The sequence below is a fragment of the Lissotriton vulgaris genome, chromosome 1_2, assembly GCF_964263255.1.
Source record: "Lissotriton vulgaris chromosome 1_2, aLisVul1.2, whole genome shotgun sequence".
In the NCBI taxonomy this organism is placed as follows: Eukaryota; Metazoa; Chordata; class Amphibia; order Caudata; family Salamandridae; genus Lissotriton; species Lissotriton vulgaris.
The window spans coordinates 228,790,694-228,808,663 of record NC_141686.1 but is presented as its reverse complement, the minus strand read 5'-3'; the positions used below and the strand labels follow the sequence as shown (position 1 = coordinate 228,808,663).

The following is a 17,970-nucleotide window of genomic DNA, read 5'->3' as shown; positions in this document are numbered from 1 at the left end:
GGAATTCCAATTACAGATGGTTCAAAAAAGTCTTGATCGAGTCCTTACATACCCATCTGTGCTCTACTTTCTTTGACAAGGGTTAAGAAGACTTACCCAAACTGTATCATGTAGTTTGACATGTTGATTATCTTTTATCCAATTCAATGTTCAAAATGTAAGCTAGTGTCTGATTAATTTGATAAAGTTGGTCAACAACTTATAGGTCATCTTTTTATTTGTGAATCTCTGATCACCTTGTTGAATCAGGTCGGATCTCTGGTGCAATGGATTGCGGCTTGGAGTCCTAGGCGAATGTAGCAAAAGCATTCAAACGCTAAGGGTTCGAACACCAACTGGGTCAATTTTATCCCTCCTCTATTTTATAACTAATTGAAACAGTAACCAGCAATCCTGCTTCTCCATCACCAGAAACATTTACCAAAATGGCAGTGAAAGAAAGTCTACTTAAACAGAGACTGTTTGCTTTGAAAATGTTGCATAGTCTATGCCCAAGAGGAAATTCCCAATGATACTGCTGAAAATGTAATTTAGGAGTTAGTAATAGTATTTGGCCCTTTATTAATTTCACAGTGTCATTTTAAACACGTGATTTCTATGTCATCCGAAAATGAGATAGTACAAATTTCCGGAGTTATAATGGATTACGTGTGCTGCTGAAATTTCAAATGCTTATAATATCAATTCATTATTAAACTCTAGAATATTGATTGCTAATATGTAATTATATAAATATACAAAGTGTAGGTCAGTGTACGTCCACATTTGTTTAGCTGATTTTAAGGTAGAGTATAGCAGAGCCTGGATAGCTCAGTCGGTAGAGCATCAGACTTTTAATCTGAGGGTCCAGGGTTCAAGTCCCTGTTCAGGCGGTTGTTTCCTTTAAAGAAAAAGTACTCTAATTGTATGCTCTTTTTGTGGACCCCTGCATGACGAATAAGATATTCCATTACTAAAATTGCAAAAACGTCTTTCATGGAGTTGTGAAATACACATCTGTCTCACATATTATGTGCCATTTGACTAAACTTAAGTCGTACGTAGATTTACCAATGGTATCATGTAGTCTGAGACGGTGAATATCATTTCACCAATTCAATATTCAAAATATAGCCATGGTTATAGTATCAAATGAACTTTATAAAGCTGATCAACAGCTAATAGCTCATTATTTCATTTCAGATCATCTCTGCACCTCATTATAGCAGATTGGCTCTGTGGCGCAATGGATAGCGCATTGGACTTCTAGGTGAATGTAAAAAAGATATTCAAAGGTTGTGGGTTCGAATCCCACCAGAGTCAGTTTTATCCCTGTTATCCCTGTTATCCTGTTATCCCAAGTACCAATTCATTATTATATTCTCTGTATTTAGTACTAATACCGGCAACCATCTTAACCCCTTGCGTGCTGATGACAGAACGGTTCCGTCATCAGCTACGGGTGAGCTGTGCTGATGACGAAACCGTTCCGTCATGACTCCGCCCGCGCAAGGCGGAGTCAGCACAGGCGGAAAATACGCCCCGCACGCAAGGGGTTAAAAAACGTAGTGATAGTTGGGACACTTCCTAATGTTGATAATGCCATTTTGTGGGGTGCTGCCTCAGAGCCTGGATAGCTCAGTCGGTAGAGCATCAGACTTTTAATCTGAGGGCCCAGGGTTCAAGTCCCTGTTCAGGCGGCTTGGTTAAAGAAAATGTATATCAAATGCATACTCTTTTCAGGATCCAATGAATGGGAATTCCAATTACAGATGGTTCAAAAAAGTCTTGATCGAGTCCTTACATACCCATCTGTGCTCTACTTTCTTTGACAAGGGTTAAGAAGACTTACCCAAACTGTATCATGTAGTTTGACATGTTGATTATCTTTTATCCAATTCAATGTTCAAAATGTAAGCTAGTGTCAGATTAATTTGATAAAGTTGGTCAACCACTTATAGGTCATCTTTTTATTTGTGAATCTCTGATCACCTTGTTGAATCAGGTCGGATCTCTGGTGCAATGGATTGCGGCTTGGAGTCCTAGGCGAATGTAGCAAAAGCATTCAAACGCTAAGGGATCGAACACCAACTGGGTCAATTTTATCCCTCCTCTATTTTATAACTAATTGAAACAGTAACCAGCAATCCTGCTTCTCCATCACCAGAAACATTTACCAAAATGGCAGTGAAAGAAAGTCTACTTAAACAGAGACTGTTTGCTTTGAAAATGTTGCATAGTCTATGCCCAAGAGGAAATTCCCAATGATACTGCTGAAAATGTAATTTAGGAGTTAGTAATAGTATTTGGCCCCTTATTAATTTCACTGTGTCATTTTAAACACGTGATTTCTATGTCATCCGAAAATGAGATAGTACAAATTTCCGGAGTTATAATGGATTACGTGTGCTGCTGAAATTTCAAATGCTTATAATATCAATTCATTATTAAACTCTAGAATATTGATTGCTAATATGTAATTATATAAATATACAAAGTGTAGGTCAGTGTACGTCCACATTTGTTTAGCTGATTTTAAGGTAAAGTATAGCAGAGCCTGGATAGCTCAGTCGGTAGAGCATCAGACTTTTAATCTGAGGGTTCAGGGTTCAAGTCCCTGTTCAGGCGGTTGTTTCCTTTAAAGAAAAAGTACTCTAATTGTATGCTCTTTTTGTGGACCCCTGCATGACGAATAAGATATTCCATTACTAAAATTGCAAAAACGTCTTTCATGGAGTTGTGAAATACACATCTGTCTCACATATTATGTGCCATTTGACTAAACTTAAGTCGTACGTAGATTTACCAATGGTATCATGTAGTCTGAGACGGTGAATATCATTTCACCAATTCAATATTCAAAATATAGCCATGGTTATAGTATCAAATGAATTTTATAAAGCTGATCAACAGCTAATAGCTCATTATTTCATTTCAGATCATCTCTGCACCTCATTATAGCAGATTGGCTCTGTGGCGCAATGGATAGCGCATTGGACTTCTAGGTGAATGTAAAAAAGATATTCAAAGGTTGTGGGTTCGAATCCCACCAGAGTCAGTTTTATCCCTGTTATCCTGTTATCCCAAGTACCAATTCATTATTATATTCTCTGTATTTAGTACTAATACCGGCAACCATCTTAACCCCTTGCGTGCTGATGACAGAACGGTTCCGTCATCAGCTACGGGCGAGCTGTGCTGATGACGAAACCGTTCCGTCATGACTCCGCCCGCGCAAGGCGGAGTCAGCACAGGCGGAAAATACGCCCCGCACGCAAGGGGTTAAAAAACGTAGTGATAGTTGGGACACTTCCTAATGTTGATAATGCCATTTTGTGGGGTGCTGCCTCAGAGCCTGGGTAGCTCAGTCGGTAGAGCATCAGACTTTTAATCTGAGGGCCCAGGGTTCAAGTCCCTGTTCAGGCGGCTTGGTTAAAGAAAATGTATATCAAATGCATACTCTTTTCAGGATCCAATGAATGGGAATTCCAATTACAGATGGTTCAAAAAAGTCTTGATCGAGTCCTTACATACCCATCTGTGCTCTACTTTCTTTGACAAGGGTTAAGAAGACTTACCCAAACTGTATCATGTAGTTTGACATGTTGATTATCTTTTATCCAATTCAATGTTCAAAATGTAAGCTAGTGTCAGATTAATTTGATAAAGTTGGTCAACCACTTATAGGTCATCTTTTTATTTGTGAATCTCTGATCACCTTGTTGAATCAGGTCGGATCTCTGGTGCAATGGATTGCGGCTTGGAGTCCTAGGCGAATGTAGCAAAAGCATTCAAACGCTAAGGGATCGAACACCAACTGGGTCAATTTTATCCCTCCTCTATTTTATAACTAATTGAAACAGTAACCAGCAATCCTGCTTCTCCATCACCAGAAACATTTACCAAAATGGCAGTGAAAGAAAGTCTACTTAAACAGAGACTGTTTGCTTTGAAAATGTTGCATAGTCTATGCCCAAGAGGAAATTCCCAATGATACTGCTGAAAATGTAATTTAGGAGTTAGTAATAGTATTTGGCCCTTTATTAATTTCACTGTGTCATTTTAAACACGTGATTTCTATGTCATCCGAAAATGAGATAGTACAAATTTCCGGAGTTATAATGGATTACGTGTGCTGCTGAAATTTCAAATGCTTATAATATCAATTCATTATTAAACTCTAGAATATTGATTGCTAATATGTAATTATATAAATATACAAAGTGTAGGTCAGTGTACGTCCACATTTGTTTAGCTGATTTTAAGGTAGAGTATAGCAGAGCCTGGATAGCTCAGTCGGTAGAGCATCAGACTTTTAATCTGAGGGTCCAGGGTTCAAGTCCCTGTTCAGGCGGTTGTTTCCTTCAAAGAAAAAGTACTCTAATTGTATGCTCTTTTTGTGGACCCCTGCATGACGAATAAGATATTCCATTACTAAAATTGCAAAAACGTCTTTCATGGAGTTGTGAAATACACATCTGTCTCACATATTATGTGCCATTTGACTAAACTTAAGTCGTACGTAGATTTACCAATGGTATCATGTAGTCTGAGACGGTGAATATCATTTCACCAATTCAATATTCAAAATATAGCCATGGTTATAGTATCAAATGAACTTTATAAAGCTGATCAACAGCTAATAGCTCATTATTTCATTTCAGATCATCTCTGCACCTCATTATAGCAGATTGGCTCTGTGGCGCAATGGATAGCGCATTGGACTTCTAGGTGAATGTAAAAAAGATATTCAAAGGTTGTGGGTTCGAATCCCACCAGAGTCAGTTTTATCCCTGTTATCCCTGTTATCCTGTTATCCCAAGTACCAATTCATTATTATATTCTCTGTATTTAGTACTAATACCGGCAACCATCTTAACCCCTTGCGTGCTGATGACAGAACGGTTCCGTCATCAGCTACGGGTGAGCTGTGCTGATGACGAAACCGTTCCGTCATGACTCCGCCCGCGCAAGGCGGAGTCAGCACAGGCGGAAAATACGCCCCGCACGCAAGGGGTTAAAAAACGTAGTGATAGTTGGGACACTTCCTAATGTTGATAATGCCATTTTGTGGGGTGCTGCCTCAGAGCCTGGATAGCTCAGTCGGTAGAGCATCAGACTTTTAATCTGAGGGCCCAGGGTTCAAGTCCCTGTTCAGGCGGCTTGGTTAAAGAAAATGTATATCAAATGCATACTCTTTTCAGGATCCAATGAATGGGAATTCCAATTACAGATGGTTCAAAAAAGTCTTGATCGAGTCCTTACATACCCATCTGTGCTCTACTTTCTTTGACAAGGGTTAAGAAGACTTACCCAAACTGTATCATGTAGTTTGACATGTTGATTATCTTTTATCCAATTCAATGTTCAAAATGTAAGCTAGTGTCAGATTAATTTGATAAAGTTGGTCAACCACTTATAGGTCATCTTTTTATTTGTGAATCTCTGATCACCTTGTTGAATCAGGTCGGATCTCTGGTGCAATGGATTGCGGCTTGGAGTCCTAGGCGAATGTAGCAAAAGCATTCAAACGCTAAGGGATCGAACACCAACTGGGTCAATTTTATCCCTCCTCTATTTTATAACTAATTGAAACAGTAACCAGCAATCCTGCTTCTCCATCACCAGAAACATTTACCAAAATGGCAGTGAAAGAAAGTCTACTTAAACAGAGACTGTTTGCTTTGAAAATGTTGCATAGTCTATGCCCAAGAGGAAATTCCCAATGATACTGCTGAAAATGTAATTTAGGAGTTAGTAATAGTATTTGGCCCTTTATTAATTTCACAGTGTCATTTTAAACACGTGATTTCTATGTCATCCGAAAATGAGATAGTACAAATTTCCGGAGTTATAATGGATTACGTGTGCTGCTGAAATTTCAAATGCTTATAATATCAATTCATTATTAAACTCTAGAATATTGATTGCTAATATGTAATTATATAAATATACAAAGTGTAGGTCAGTGTACGTCCACATTTGTTTAGCTGATTTTAAGGTAGAGTATAGCAGAGCCTGGATAGCTCAGTCGGTAGAGCATCAGACTTTTAATCTGAGGGTCCAGGGTTCAAGTCCCTGTTCAGGCGGTTGTTTCCTTTAAAGAAAAAGTACTCTAATTGTATGCTCTTTTTGTGGACCCCTGCATGACGAATAAGATATTCCATTACTAAAATTGCAAAAACGTCTTTCATGGAGTTGTGAAATACACATCTGTCTCACATATTATGTGCCATTTGACTAAACTTAAGTCGTACGTAGATTTACCAATGGTATCATGTAGTCTGAGACGGTGAATATCATTTCACCAATTCAATATTCAAAATATAGCCATGGTTATAGTATCAAATGAACTTTATAAAGCTGATCAACAGCTAATAGCTCATTATTTCATTTCAGATCATCTCTGCACCTCATTATAGCAGATTGGCTCTGTGGCGCAATGGATAGCGCATTGGACCTCTAGGTGAATGTAAAAAAGATATTCAAAGGTTGTGGGTTCGAATCCCAGCAGAGTCAGTTTTATCCCTGTTATCCTGTTATCCCAAGTACCAATTCATTATTATATTCTCTGTATTTAGTACTAATACCGGCAACCATCTTAACCCCTTGCGTGCTGATGACAGAACGGTTCCGTCATCAGCTACGGGTGAGCTGTGCTGATGACGAAACCGTTCCGTCATGACTCCGCCCGCGCAAGGCGGAGTCAGCACAGGCGGAAAATACGCCCCGCACGCAAGGGGTTAAAAAACGTAGTGATAGTTGGGACACTTCCTAATGTTGATAATGCCATTTTGTGGGGTGCTGCCTCAGAGCCTGGGTAGCTCAGTCGGTAGAGCATCAGACTTTTAATCTGAGGGCCCAGGGTTCAAGTCCCTGTTCAGGCGGCTTGGTTAAAGAAAATGTATATCAAATGCATACTCTTTTCAGGATCCAATGAATGGGAATTCCAATTACAGATGGTTCAAAAAAGTCTTGATCGAGTCCTTACATACCCATCTGTGCTCTACTTTCTTTGACAAGGGTTAAGAAGACTTACCCAAACTGTATCATGTAGTTTGACATGTTGATTATCTTTTATCCAATTCAATGTTCAAAATGTAAGCTAGTGTCAGATTAATTTGATAAAGTTGGTCAACCACTTATAGGTCATCTTTTTATTTGTGAATCTCTGATCACCTTGTTGAATCAGGTCGGATCTCTGGTGCAATGGATTGCGGCTTGGAGTCCTAGGCGAATGTAGCAAAAGCATTCAAACGCTAAGGGATCGAACACCAACTGGGTCAATTTTATCCCTCCTCTATTTTATAACTAATTGAAACAGTAACCAGCAATCCTGCTTCTCCATCACCAGAAACATTTACCAAAATGGCAGTGAAAGAAAGTCTACTTAAACAGAGACTGTTTGCTTTGAAAATGTTGCATAGTCTATGCCCAAGAGGAAATTCCCAATGATACTGCTGAAAATGTAATTTAGGAGTTAGTAATAGTATTTGGCCCTTTATTAATTTCACTGTGTCATTTTAAACACGTGATTTCTATGTCATCCGAAAATGAGATAGTACAAATTTCCGGAGTTATAATGGATTACGTGTGCTGCTGAAATTTCAAATGCTTATAATATCAATTCATTATTAAACTCTAGAATATTGATTGCTAATATGTAATTATATAAATATACAAAGTGTAGGTCAGTGTACGTCCACATTTGTTTAGCTGATTTTAAGGTAGAGTATAGCAGAGCCTGGATAGCTCAGTCGGTAGAGCATCAGACTTTTAATCTGAGGGTCCAGGGTTCAAGTCCCTGTTCAGGCGGTTGTTTCCTTTAAAGAAAAAGTACTCTAATTGTATGCTCTTTTTGTGGACCCCTGCATGACGAATAAGATATTCCATTACTAAAATTGCAAAAACGTCTTTCATGGAGTTGTGAAATACACATCTGTCTCACATATTATGTGCCATTTGACTAAACTTAAGTCGTACGTAGATTTACCAATGGTATCATGTAGTCTGAGACGGTGAATATCATTTCACCAATTCAATATTCAAAATATAGCCATGGTTATAGTATCAAATGAACTTTATAAAGCTGATCAACAGCTAATAGCTCATTATTTCATTTCAGATCATCTCTGCACCTCATTATAGCAGATTGGCTCTGTGGCGCAATGGATAGCGCATTGGACTTCTAGGTGAATGTAAAAAAGATATTCAAAGGTTGTGGGTTCGAATCCCACCAGAGTCAGTGTTATCCTGTTATCCCAAGTACCAATTCATTATTATATTCTCTGTATTTAGTACTAATACCGGCAACCATCTTAACCCCTTGCGTGCTGATGACAGAACGGTTCCGTCATCAGCTACGGGTGAGCTGTGCTGATGACGAAACCGTTCCGTCATGACTCCGCCCGCGCAAGGCGGAGTCAGCACAGGCGGAAAATACGCCCCGCACGCAAGGGGTTAAAAAACGTAGTGATAGTTGGGACACTTCCTAATGTTGATAATGTCATTTTGTGGGGTGTTGCCTCAGAGCCTGGATAGCTCAGTCGGTAGAGCATCAGACTTTTAATCTGAGGGCCCAGGGTTCAAGTCCCTGTTCAGGCGGCTTGGTTAAAGAAAATGTATATCAATTGCATACTCTTTTCAGGATCCAATGAATGGGAATTCCAATTACAGATGGTTCAAAAAAGTCTTGATCGAGTCCTTACATACCCATCTGTGCTCTACTTTCTTTGACAAGGGTTAAAAAGACTTACCCAAACTGTATCATGTAGTTTGACATGTTGATTATCTTTTATCCAATTCAATGTTCAAAATGTAAGCTAGTGTCAGATTAATTTGATAAAGTTGGTCAACCACTTATAGGTCATCTTTTTATTTGTGAATCTCTGATCACCTTGTTGAATCAGGTCGGATCTCTGGTGCAATGGATTGCGGCTTGGAGTCCTAGGCGAATGTAGCAAAAGCATTCAAACGCTAAGGGATCGAACACCAACTGGGTCAATTTTATCCCTCCTCTATTTTATAACTAATTGAAACAGTAACCAGCAATCCTGCTTCTCCATCACCAGAAACATTTACCAAAATGGCAGTGAAAGAAAGTCTACTTAAACAGAGACTGTTTGCTTTGAAAATGTTGCATAGTCTATGCCCAAGAGGAAATTCCCAATGATACTGCTGAAAATGTAATTTAGGAGTTAGTAATAGTATTTGGCCCCTTATTAATTTCACTGTGTCATTTTAAACACGTGATTTCTATGTCATCCGAAAATGAGATAGTACAAATTTCCGGAGTTATAATGGATTACGTGTGCTGCTGAAATTTCAAATGCTTATAATATCAATTCATTATTAAACTCTAGAATATTGATTGCTAATATGTAATTATATAAATATACAAAGTGTAGGTCAGTGTACGTCCACATTTGTTTAGCTGATTTTAAGGTAGAGTATAGCAGAGCCTGGATAGCTCAGTCGGTAGAGCATCAGACTTTTAATCTGAGGGTCCAGGGTTCAAGTCCCTGTTCAGGCGGTTGTTTCCTTTAAAGAAAAAGTACTCTAATTGTATGCTCTTTTTGTGGACCCCTGCATGACGAATAAGATATTCCATTACTAAAATTGCAAAAACGTCTTTCATGGAGTTGTGAAATACACATCTGTCTCACATATTATGTGCCATTTGACTAAACTTAAGTCGTACGTAGATTTACCAATGGTATCATGTAGTCTGAGACGGTGAATATCATTTCACCAATTCAATATTCAAAATATAGCCATGGTTATAGTATCAAATGAACTTTATAAAGCTGATCAACAGCTAATAGCTCATTATTTCATTTCAGATCATCTCTGCACCTCATTATAGCAGATTGGCTCTGTGGCGCAATGGATAGCGCATTGGACTTCTAGGTGAATGTAAAAAAGATATTCAAAGGTTGTGGGTTCGAATCCCACCAGAGTCAGTTTTATCCCTGTTATCCCTGTTATCCTGTTATCCCAAGTACCAATTCATTATTATATTCTCTGTATTTAGTACTAATACCGGCAACCATCTTAACCCCTTGCGTGCTGATGACAGAACGGTTCCGTCATCAGCTACGGGTGAGCTGTGCTGATGACGAAACCGTTCCGTCATGACTCCGCCCGCGCAAGGCGGAGTCAGCACAGGCGGAAAATACGCCCCGCACGCAAGGGGTTAAAAAACGTAGTGATAGTTGGGACACTTCCTAATGTTGATAATGCCATTTTGTGGGGTGCTGCCTCAGAGCCTGGATAGCTCAGTCGGTAGAGCATCAGACTTTTAATCTGAGGGCCCAGGGTTCAAGTCCCTGTTCAGGCGGCTTGGTTAAAGAAAATGTATATCAAATGCATACTCTTTTCAGGATCCAATGAATGGGAATTCCAATTACAGATGGTTCAAAAAAGTCTTGATCGAGTCCTTACATACCCATCTGTGCTCTACTTTCTTTGACAAGGGTTAAGAAGACTTACCCAAACTGTATCATGTAGTTTGACATGTTGATTATCTTTTATCCAATTCAATGTTCAAAATGTAAGCTAGTGTCAGATTAATTTGATAAAGTTGGTCAACCACTTATAGGTCATCTTTTTATTTGTGAATCTCTGATCACCTTGTTGAATCAGGTCGGATCTCTGGTGCAATGGATTGCGGCTTGGAGTCCTAGGCGAATGTAGCAAAAGCATTCAAACGCTAAGGGATCGAACACCAACTGGGTCAATTTTATCCCTCCTCTATTTTATAACTAATTGAAACAGTAACCAGCAATCCTGCTTCTCCATCACCAGAAACATTTACCAAAATGGCAGTGAAAGAAAGTCTACTTAAACAGAGACTGTTTGCTTTGAAAATGTTGCATAGTCTATGCCCAAGAGGAAATTCCCAATGATACTGCTGAAAATGTAATTTAGGAGTTAGTAATAGTATTTGGCCCCTTATTAATTTCACTGTGTCATTTTAAACACGTGATTTCTATGTCATCCGAAAATGAGATAGTACAAATTTCCGGAGTTATAATGGATTACGTGTGCTGCTGAAATTTCAAATGCTTATAATATCAATTCATTATTAAACTCTAGAATATTGATTGCTAATATGTAATTATATAAATATACAAAGTGTAGGTCAGTGTACGTCCACATTTGTTTAGCTGATTTTAAGGTAAAGTATAGCAGAGCCTGGATAGCTCAGTCGGTAGAGCATCAGACTTTTAATCTGAGGGTTCAGGGTTCAAGTCCCTGTTCAGGCGGTTGTTTCCTTTAAAGAAAAAGTACTCTAATTGTATGCTCTTTTTGTGGACCCCTGCATGACGAATAAGATATTCCATTACTAAAATTGCAAAAACGTCTTTCATGGAGTTGTGAAATACACATCTGTCTCACATATTATGTGCCATTTGACTAAACTTAAGTCGTACGTAGATTTACCAATGGTATCATGTAGTCTGAGACGGTGAATATCATTTCACCAATTCAATATTCAAAATATAGCCATGGTTATAGTATCAAATGAATTTTATAAAGCTGATCAACAGCTAATAGCTCATTATTTCATTTCAGATCATCTCTGCACCTCATTATAGCAGATTGGCTCTGTGGCGCAATGGATAGCGCATTGGACTTCTAGGTGAATGTAAAAAAGATATTCAAAGGTTGTGGGTTCGAATCCCACCAGAGTCAGTTTTATCCCTGTTATCCCAAGTACCAATTCATTATTATATTCTCTGTATTTAGTACTAATACCGGCAACCATCTTAACCCCTTGCGTGCTGATGACAGAACGGTTCCGTCATCAGCTACGGGTGAGCTGTGCTGATGACGAAACCGTTCCGTCATGACTCCGCCCGCGCAAGGCGGAGTCAGCACAGGCGGAAAATACGCCCCGCACGCAAGGGGTTAAAAAACGTAGTGATAGTTGGGACACTTCCTAATGTTGATAATGTCATTTTGTGGGGTGCTGCCTCAGAGCCTGGATAGCTCAGTCGGTAGAGCATCAGACTTTTAATCTGAGGGCCCAGGGTTCAAGTCCCTGTTCAGGCGGCTTGGTTAAAGAAAATGTATATCAATTGCATACTCTTTTCAGGACCCAATGAATGGGAATTCCAATTACAGATGGTTCAAAAAAGTCTTGATCGAGTCCTTACATACCCATCTGTGCTCTACTTTCTTTGACAAGGGTTAAGAAGACTTACCCAAACTGTATCATGTAGTTTGACATGTTGATTATCTTTTATCCAATTCAATGTTCAAAATGTAAGCTAGTGTCTGATTAATTTGATAAAGTTGGTCAACAACTTATAGGTCATCTTTTTATTTGTGAATCTCTGATCACCTTGTTGAATCAGGTCGGATCTCTGGTGCAATGGATTGCGGCTTGGAGTCCTAGGTGAATGTAGCAAAAGCATTCAAACGCTAAGGGTTCGAACACCAACTGGGTCAATTTTATCCCTCCTCTATTTTATAACTAATTGAAACAGTAACCAGCAATCCTGCTTCTCCATCACCAGAAACATTTACCAAAATGGCAGTGAAAGAAAGTCTACTTAAACAGAGACTGTTTGCTTTGAAAATGTTGCATAGTCTATGCCCAAGAGGAAATTCCCAATGATACTGCTGAAAATGTAATTTAGGAGTTAGTAATAGTATTTGGCCCTTTATTAATTTCACAGTGTCATTTTAAACACGTGATTTCTATGTCATCCGAAAATGAGATAGTACAAATTTCCGGAGTTATAATGGATTACGTGTGCTGCTGAAATTTCAAATGCTTATAATATCAATTCATTATTAAACTCTAGAATATTGATTGCTAATATGTAATTATATAAATATACAAAGTGTAGGTCAGTGTACGTCCACATTTGTTTAGCTGATTTTAAGGTAGAGTATAGCAGAGCCTGGATAGCTCAGTCGGTAGAGCATCAGACTTTTAATCTGAGGGTCCAGGGTTCAAGTCCCTGTTCAGGCGGTTGTTTCCTTCAAAGAAAAAGTACTCTAATTGTATGCTCTTTTTGTGGACCCCTGCATGACGAATAAGATATTCCATTACTAAAATTGCAAAAACGTCTTTCATGGAGTTGTGAAATACACATCTGTCTCACATATTATGTGCCATTTGACTAAACTTAAGTCGTACGTAGATTTACCAATGGTATCATGTAGTCTGAGACGGTGAATATCATTTCACCAATTCAATATTCAAAATATAGCCATGGTTATAGTATCAAATGAACTTTATAAAGCTGATCAACAGCTAATAGCTCATTATTTCATTTCAGATCATCTCTGCACCTCATTATAGCAGATTGGCTCTGTGGCGCAATGGATAGCGCATTGGACTTCTAGGTGAATGTAAAAAAGATATTCAAAGGTTGTGGGTTCGAATCCCACCAGAGTCAGTTTTATCCCTGTTATCCCTGTTATCCTGTTATCCCAAGTACCAATTCATTATTATATTCTCTGTATTTAGTACTAATACCGGCAACCATCTTAACCCCTTGCGTGCTGATGACAGAACGGTTCCGTCATCAGCTACGGGTGAGCTGTGCTGATGACGAAACCGTTCCGTCATGACTCCGCCCGCGCAAGGCGGAATCAGCACAGGCGGAAAATACGCCCCGCACGCAAGGGGTTAAAAAACGTAGTGATAGTTGGGACTCTTCCTAATGTTGATAATGCCATTTTGTGGGGTGCTGCCTCAGAGCCTGGATAGCTCAGTCGGTAGAGCATCAGACTTTTAATCTGAGGGCCCAGGGTTCAAGTCCCTGTTCAGGCGGCTTGGTTAAAGAAAATGTATATCAAATGCATACTCTTTTCAGGATCCAATGAATGGGAATTCCAATTACAGATGGTTCAAAAAAGTCTTGATCGAGTCCTTACATACCCATCTGTGCTCTACTTTCTTTGACAAGGGTTAAGAAGACTTACCCAAACTGTATCATGTAGTTTGACATGTTGATTATCTTTTATCCAATTCAATGTTCAAAATGTAAGCTAGTGTCAGATTAATTTGATAAAGTTGGTCAACCACTTATAGGTCATCTTTTTATTTGTGAATCTCTGATCACCTTGTTGAATCAGGTCGGATCTCTGGTGCAATGGATTGCGGCTTGGAGTCCTAGGCGAATGTAGCAAAAGCATTCAAACGCTAAGGGATCGAACACCAACTGGGTCAATTTTATCCCTCCTCTATTTTATAACTAATTGAAACAGTAACCAGCAATCCTGCTTCTCCATCACCAGAAACATTTACCAAAATGGCAGTGAAAGAAAGTCTACTTAAACAGAGACTGTTTGCTTTGAAAATGTTGCATAGTCTATGCCCAAGAGGAAATTCCCAATGATACTGCTGAAAATGTAATTTAGGAGTTAGTAATAGTATTTGGCCCCTTATTAATTTCACTGTGTCATTTTAAACACGTGATTTCTATGTCATCCGAAAATGAGATAGTACAAATTTCCGGAGTTATAATGGATTACGTGTGCTGCTGAAATTTCAAATGCTTATAATATCAATTCATTATTAAACTCTAGAATATTGATTGCTAATATGTAATTATATAAATATACAAAGTGTAGGTCAGTGTACGTCCACATTTGTTTAGCTGATTTTAAGGTAAAGTATAGCAGAGCCTGGATAGCTCAGTCGGTAGAGCATCAGACTTTTAATCTGAGGGTTCAGGGTTCAAGTCCCTGTTCAGGCGGTTGTTTCCTTTTAAGAAAAAGTACTCTAATTGTATGCTCTTTTTGTGGACCCCTGCATGACGAATAAGATATTCCATTACTAAAATTGCAAAAACGTCTTTCATGGAGTTGTGAAATACACATCTGTCTCACATATTATGTGCCATTTGACTAAACTTAAGTCGTACGTAGATTTACCAATGGTATCATGTAGTCTGAGACGGTGAATATCATTTCACCAATTCAATATTCAAAATATAGCCATGGTTATAGTATCAAATGAATTTTATAAAGCTGATCAACAGCTAATAGCTCATTATTTCATTTCAGATCATCTCTGCACCTCATTATAGCAGATTGGCTCTGTGGCGCAATGGATAGCGCATTGGACTTCTAGGTGAATGTAAAAAAGATATTCAAAGGTTGTGGGTTCGAATCCCACCAGAGTCAGTTTTATCCCTGTTATCCTGTTATCCCAAGTACCAATTCATTATTATATTCTCTGTATTTAGTACTAATACCGGCAACCATCTTAACCCCTTGCGTGCTGATGACAGAACGGTTCCGTCATCAGCTACGGGTGAGCTGTGCTGATGACGAAACCGTTCCGTCATGACTCCACCCGCGCAAGGCGGAGTCAGCACAGGCGGAAAATACGCCCCGCACGCAAGGGGTTAAAAAACGTAGTGATAGTTGGGACACTTCCTAATGTTGATAATGTCATTTTGTGGGGTGCTGCCTCAGAGCCTGGATAGCTCAGTCGGTAGAGCATCAGACTTTTAATCTGAGGGCCCAGGGTTCAAGTCCCTGTTCAGGCGGCTTGGTTAAAGAAAATGTATATCAATTGCATACTCTTTTCAGGACCCAATGAATGGGAATTCCAATTACAGATGGTTCAAAAAAGTCTTGATCGAGTCCTTACATACCCATCTGTGCTCTACTTTCTTTGACAAGGGTTAAGAAGACTTACCCAAACTGTATCATGTAGTTTGACATGTTGATTATCTTTTATCCAATTCAATGTTCAAAATGTAAGCTAGTGTCTGATTAATTTGATAAAGTTGGTCAACAACTTATAGGTCATCTTTTTATTTGTGAATCTCTGATCACCTTGTTGAATCAGGTCGGATCTCTGGTGCAATGGATTGCGGCTTGGAGTCCTAGGTGAATGTAGCAAAAGCATTCAAACGCTAAGGGTTCGAACACCAACTGGGTCAATTTTATCCCTCCTCTATTTTATAACTAATTGAAACAGTAACCAGCAATCCTGCTTCTCCATCACCAGAAACATTTACCAAAATGGCAGTGAAAGAAAGTCTACTTAAACAGAGACTGTTTGCTTTGAAAATGTTGCATAGTCTATGCCCAAGAGGAAATTCCCAATGATACTGCTGAAAATGTAATTTAGGAGTTAGTAATAGTATTTGGCCCTTTATTAATTTCACAGTGTCATTTTAAACACGTGATTTCTATGTCATCCGAAAATGAGATAGTACAAATTTCCGGAGTTATAATGGATTACGTGTGCTGCTGAAATTTCAAATGCTTAAAATATCAATTCATTATTAAACTCTAGAATATTGATTGCTAATATATGTAATTATATAAATATACAAAGTGTAGGTCAGTGTACGTCCACATTTGTTTAGCTGATTTTAAGGTAGAGTATAGCAGAGCCTGGATAGCTCAGTCGGTAGAGCATCAGACTTTTAATCTGAGGGTCCAGGGTTCAAGTCCCTGTTCAGGCGGTTGTTTCCTTTAAAGAAAAAGTACTCTAATTCTATGCTCTTTTTGTGGACCCCTGCATGACGAATAAGATATTCCATTACTAAAATTGCAAAAACGTCTTTCATGGAGTTGTGAAATACACATCTGTCTCACATATTATGTGCCATTTGACTAAACTTAAGTCGTACGTAGATTTACCAATGGTATCATGTAGTCTGAGACGGTGAATATCATTTCACCAATTCAATATTCAAAATATAGCCATGGTTATAGTATCAAATGAACTTTATAAAGCTGATCAACAGCTAATAGCTCATTATTTCATTTCAGAACATCTCTGCACCGCATTATAGCAAATTGGCTCTGTGGCGCAATGGATAGCGCATTGGACTTCTAGGTGAATGTAAAAAAGATATTCAAAGGTTGTGGGTTCGAATCCCACCAGAGTCAGTTTTATCCCTGTTATCCTGTTATCCCAAGTACCAATTCATTATTATATTCTCTGTATTTAGTACTAATACCGGCAACCATCTTAACCCCTTGCGTGCTGATGACAGAACGGTTCCGTCATCAGCTACGGGTGAGCTGTGCTGATGACGAAACCGTTCCGTCATGACTCCGCCCGCGCAAGGCGGAGTCAGCACAGGCGGAAAATACGCCCCGCACGCAAGGGGTTAAAAAACGTAGTGATAGTTGGGACACTTCCTAATGTTGATAATGCCATTTTGTGGGGTGCTGCCTCAGAGCCTGGATAGCTCAGTCGGTAGAGCATCAGACTTTTAATCTGAGGGCCCAGGGTTCAAGTCCCTGTTCAGGCGGCTTGGTTAAAGAAAATGTATATCAAATGCATACTCTTTTCAGGATCCAATGAATGGGAATTCCAATTACAGATGGTTCAAAAAAGTCTTGATCGAGTCCTTACATACCCATCTGTGCTCTACTTTCTTTGACAAGGGTTAAGAAGACTTACCCAAACTGTATCATGTAGTTTGACATGTTGATTATCTTTTATCCAATTCAATGTTCAAAATGTAAGCTAGTGTCAGATTAATTTGATAAAGTTGGTCAACCACTTATAGGTCATCTTTTTATTTGTGAATCTCTGATCACCTTGTTGAATCAGGTCGGATCTCTGGTGCAATGGATTGCGGCTTGGAGTCCTAGGCGAATGTAGCAAAAGCATTCAAACGCTAAGGGATCGAACACCAACTGGGTCAATTTTATCCCTCCTCTATTTTATAACTAATTGAAACAGTAACCAGCAATCCTGCTTCTCCATCACCAGAAACATTTACCAAAATGGCAGTGAAAGAAAGTCTACTTAAACAGAGACTGTTTGCTTTGAAAATGTTGCATAGTCTATGCCCAAGAGGAAATTCCCAATGATACTGCTGAAAATGTAATTTAGGAGTTAGTAATAGTATTTGGCCCCTTATTAATTTCACTGTGTCATTTTAAACACGTGATTTCTATGTCATCCGAAAATGAGATAGTACAAATTTCCGGAGTTATAATGGATTACGTGTGCTGCTGAAATTTCAAATGCTTATAATATCAATTCAT

The 17,970-nt window shown here is 38.8% G+C and overlaps 25 non-coding genes across 25 annotated transcripts; all 25 read left to right on the top strand.

Annotated features, from left to right (window-relative positions):
• The first annotated feature begins 799 nt into the window (after positions 1-799).
• Positions 800-872, top strand: TRNAK-UUU (transfer RNA lysine (anticodon UUU)). The gene has a single exon. It is a non-coding gene; the product is annotated as a tRNA-Lys (tRNA).
• A 339-nt stretch (positions 873-1,211) lies between these two features.
• Positions 1,212-1,302, top strand: TRNAR-UCU (transfer RNA arginine (anticodon UCU)). Its single transcript is given in 2 exon segments — positions 1,212-1,248; positions 1,267-1,302. It is a non-coding gene; the product is annotated as a tRNA-Arg (tRNA).
• Positions 1,303-1,606: 304 nt separating this feature from the next.
• On the top strand, positions 1,607-1,679 carry TRNAK-UUU (transfer RNA lysine (anticodon UUU)). The gene has a single exon. It is a non-coding gene; the product is annotated as a tRNA-Lys (tRNA).
• Positions 1,680-2,946: 1,267 nt separating this feature from the next.
• TRNAR-UCU (transfer RNA arginine (anticodon UCU)) lies at positions 2,947-3,037 on the top strand. Its single transcript is given in 2 exon segments — positions 2,947-2,983; positions 3,002-3,037. It is a non-coding gene; the product is annotated as a tRNA-Arg (tRNA).
• A 1,223-nt stretch (positions 3,038-4,260) lies between these two features.
• On the top strand, positions 4,261-4,333 carry TRNAK-UUU (transfer RNA lysine (anticodon UUU)). Its single transcript has one exon. It is a non-coding gene; the product is annotated as a tRNA-Lys (tRNA).
• Positions 4,334-4,672: 339 nt separating this feature from the next.
• On the top strand, positions 4,673-4,763 carry TRNAR-UCU (transfer RNA arginine (anticodon UCU)). The gene is given in 2 exon segments: positions 4,673-4,709; positions 4,728-4,763. It is a non-coding gene; the product is annotated as a tRNA-Arg (tRNA).
• A 304-nt stretch (positions 4,764-5,067) lies between these two features.
• TRNAK-UUU (transfer RNA lysine (anticodon UUU)) lies at positions 5,068-5,140 on the top strand. Its single transcript has one exon. It is a non-coding gene; the product is annotated as a tRNA-Lys (tRNA).
• Positions 5,141-5,995: 855 nt separating this feature from the next.
• Positions 5,996-6,068, top strand: TRNAK-UUU (transfer RNA lysine (anticodon UUU)). Its single transcript has one exon. It is a non-coding gene; the product is annotated as a tRNA-Lys (tRNA).
• A 339-nt stretch (positions 6,069-6,407) lies between these two features.
• TRNAR-UCU (transfer RNA arginine (anticodon UCU)) lies at positions 6,408-6,498 on the top strand. Its single transcript is given in 2 exon segments — positions 6,408-6,444; positions 6,463-6,498. It is a non-coding gene; the product is annotated as a tRNA-Arg (tRNA).
• Positions 6,499-7,721: 1,223 nt separating this feature from the next.
• Positions 7,722-7,794, top strand: TRNAK-UUU (transfer RNA lysine (anticodon UUU)). The gene has a single exon. It is a non-coding gene; the product is annotated as a tRNA-Lys (tRNA).
• Positions 7,795-8,133: 339 nt separating this feature from the next.
• On the top strand, positions 8,134-8,224 carry TRNAR-UCU (transfer RNA arginine (anticodon UCU)). The gene is given in 2 exon segments: positions 8,134-8,170; positions 8,189-8,224. It is a non-coding gene; the product is annotated as a tRNA-Arg (tRNA).
• A 286-nt stretch (positions 8,225-8,510) lies between these two features.
• Positions 8,511-8,583, top strand: TRNAK-UUU (transfer RNA lysine (anticodon UUU)). The gene has a single exon. It is a non-coding gene; the product is annotated as a tRNA-Lys (tRNA).
• Positions 8,584-9,438: 855 nt separating this feature from the next.
• TRNAK-UUU (transfer RNA lysine (anticodon UUU)) lies at positions 9,439-9,511 on the top strand. The gene has a single exon. It is a non-coding gene; the product is annotated as a tRNA-Lys (tRNA).
• A 339-nt stretch (positions 9,512-9,850) lies between these two features.
• On the top strand, positions 9,851-9,941 carry TRNAR-UCU (transfer RNA arginine (anticodon UCU)). Its single transcript is given in 2 exon segments — positions 9,851-9,887; positions 9,906-9,941. It is a non-coding gene; the product is annotated as a tRNA-Arg (tRNA).
• A 304-nt stretch (positions 9,942-10,245) lies between these two features.
• TRNAK-UUU (transfer RNA lysine (anticodon UUU)) lies at positions 10,246-10,318 on the top strand. Its single transcript has one exon. It is a non-coding gene; the product is annotated as a tRNA-Lys (tRNA).
• A 1,267-nt stretch (positions 10,319-11,585) lies between these two features.
• On the top strand, positions 11,586-11,676 carry TRNAR-UCU (transfer RNA arginine (anticodon UCU)). The gene is given in 2 exon segments: positions 11,586-11,622; positions 11,641-11,676. It is a non-coding gene; the product is annotated as a tRNA-Arg (tRNA).
• Positions 11,677-11,963: 287 nt separating this feature from the next.
• Positions 11,964-12,036, top strand: TRNAK-UUU (transfer RNA lysine (anticodon UUU)). The gene has a single exon. It is a non-coding gene; the product is annotated as a tRNA-Lys (tRNA).
• An 855-nt stretch (positions 12,037-12,891) lies between these two features.
• On the top strand, positions 12,892-12,964 carry TRNAK-UUU (transfer RNA lysine (anticodon UUU)). The gene has a single exon. It is a non-coding gene; the product is annotated as a tRNA-Lys (tRNA).
• Positions 12,965-13,303: 339 nt separating this feature from the next.
• TRNAR-UCU (transfer RNA arginine (anticodon UCU)) lies at positions 13,304-13,394 on the top strand. Its single transcript is given in 2 exon segments — positions 13,304-13,340; positions 13,359-13,394. It is a non-coding gene; the product is annotated as a tRNA-Arg (tRNA).
• Positions 13,395-13,698: 304 nt separating this feature from the next.
• Positions 13,699-13,771, top strand: TRNAK-UUU (transfer RNA lysine (anticodon UUU)). Its single transcript has one exon. It is a non-coding gene; the product is annotated as a tRNA-Lys (tRNA).
• A 1,267-nt stretch (positions 13,772-15,038) lies between these two features.
• Positions 15,039-15,129, top strand: TRNAR-UCU (transfer RNA arginine (anticodon UCU)). The gene is given in 2 exon segments: positions 15,039-15,075; positions 15,094-15,129. It is a non-coding gene; the product is annotated as a tRNA-Arg (tRNA).
• A 295-nt stretch (positions 15,130-15,424) lies between these two features.
• Positions 15,425-15,497, top strand: TRNAK-UUU (transfer RNA lysine (anticodon UUU)). Its single transcript has one exon. It is a non-coding gene; the product is annotated as a tRNA-Lys (tRNA).
• An 857-nt stretch (positions 15,498-16,354) lies between these two features.
• On the top strand, positions 16,355-16,427 carry TRNAK-UUU (transfer RNA lysine (anticodon UUU)). The gene has a single exon. It is a non-coding gene; the product is annotated as a tRNA-Lys (tRNA).
• Positions 16,428-16,766: 339 nt separating this feature from the next.
• TRNAR-UCU (transfer RNA arginine (anticodon UCU)) lies at positions 16,767-16,857 on the top strand. Its single transcript is given in 2 exon segments — positions 16,767-16,803; positions 16,822-16,857. It is a non-coding gene; the product is annotated as a tRNA-Arg (tRNA).
• Positions 16,858-17,152: 295 nt separating this feature from the next.
• Positions 17,153-17,225, top strand: TRNAK-UUU (transfer RNA lysine (anticodon UUU)). Its single transcript has one exon. It is a non-coding gene; the product is annotated as a tRNA-Lys (tRNA).
• The last annotated feature ends 745 nt before the right edge of the window (positions 17,226-17,970 follow it).